This window comes from Mus pahari, chromosome 10, assembly GCF_900095145.1.
Source record: "Mus pahari chromosome 10, PAHARI_EIJ_v1.1, whole genome shotgun sequence".
Classification (NCBI taxonomy): Eukaryota; Metazoa; Chordata; class Mammalia; order Rodentia; family Muridae; genus Mus; species Mus pahari.
In genome coordinates this window covers 113488187-113490042 of record NC_034599.1, presented here as the reverse complement: position 1 = coordinate 113490042, position 1856 = coordinate 113488187, and positions in this window count along the sequence as shown.

Below are 1856 nucleotides of genomic sequence, written 5' to 3'. Positions count from 1 at the left end.
GAGTCCTGTGAGCTGGGCACCAGCATCCATCTCTCTCTGATCCTGAGGTGGGTGCACTGTGACAGGCACCTTTGGTGCACTGTGTCCCTTCCTGTAAACTCCTTCACAGCTGTTTAGTCACAGCAACTAGAAAAGGAAGCAATGTGTCTTCTGATCCCGGGTGCGGGTGTGCTACCACCTCCTGCTTTTCACCCTCTATAATTGCTTCTCCTTAGGGGAACAACCCTCGGGCTCCTACAGCAGCTTCCTTACCTGTGGAGACTGGAAATATGTCCCTTCAAGACCACTTTTTCATTCTAGCTGACAAAAACAGGCCCCTGCTAGACCACCAGGCAAATCCTACTCAGCTGCTGTGGATGGTCTGAAGCTGTCCCACACCCCTACAATGGCAATTAAAACAAAAGCACGTTCTTATAATATTTCTGTGTGTTTCAAAGAAGTCAAAATTCCAGAATTTTCAAAATTGTCACTATGCCCTCCTTTCTGTTTTAAGCCATTAATTGCGCTGTGTGTATTGGGAAATTGTAAATAGACATCTTCAATGAACTAAGTGCTTTTCGTGTCAGTGGCCAAGGTTTTCAGGAGACCTCTCCTGCTCTTCTCCAGGAGCAGCTTTGCCTGTGACTTAGGGAAACAGTAGCGGCTGAGCAACCCTGTAACCTGTGTTAAATTGCATCTCTCTTTTTGCATAGGCCACAGTTTTAATTTCTCCTTTGAAGTATTCATCTGTAATTCCTGGATGTACAATGAATCCTTGGGAAGTCAATCCACTCACTCCTTCCCACGATCATCCCTGCTGTCCCCGAGGGAAAGGACCACAAACTCCAGTGGTTATTTCATAACATTGAGTTTTGGGGGACAGAGTAAGAGGTTTATCTGTGGCTAAGACTAGAGCAGCACTGTCTGCAGTAGTGGACAATACATCTCCAACACCTAACTTAGGTTTTTCTGCCTCCTTGTTGTTTCCTGGCTGACAAGAAGCAAATGGCTCCTACTTTTTGCTGTGGCCTCCATTTCATTTCCTGATGGCAAGAAATTGCCTTGAATATCTCTTTTGGATCTGCATTCCTGAACCCAGTGGTGGCTTTAGCTGCATCACATATGCACCACAGGAAGCTTAAGCATTCTTTGAGATTTAGGAAAACAATTGCCTCTAGAAATGGTTTGCTCACTTTTCTGGTGCCAAGAACAGTATTTCTTGAAGTTAATGCATCGGGCATTTTGAGATGTGAGAGGATTTTGGTTTGGTCACAGCCTCTTTCCAATGACGGTATTTCTTGCAATTGAAGCACTGGACATTTTGATATCTGAGACCTCTAACTATAGCTTGACCTATTATATACACATATATATAGTGGTCTGAACAGGTTAGGCCTCCATAGACTCATGTGTTGTGTTTGTGTGCTTGGACTACAGAGGGTGACTACAGAGGGTGTGTTCTTGTTAGAATAGGTGTGGTCTCGTTGGAGGAAGCACTTCTCTGTAGGGTAGACTTTGAAGTCCTTTGTTCCAGCTCTGTCCAGTGCAAAAGAGGGAGGCTCTTTCCTGCCTGCCTTGAGATCAAGATATAGAACTCTCAGCTCCTTGTCTAGCACTATGTCTGCCTGGACACTGCCATGCTTCCTGCCATGATGATAATGGACTAAACCTCTGAAACTGTAAGACAGCTCCAACTAAATGTTTGCCTTTATAAGAGTTCCCTTGGTCATGGTGTCTCTTCATAGTAGTAAAACCATAACTAAGATAGTGTGGTAAGATAAGAACATAAGAACCAATATTGGGGCCGGGCGTGGTGGCGCACACCTTTAATCCCAGCGCTCGGGAGGCAGAGGCAGGCGGATTTCTGAGTTCGAGGC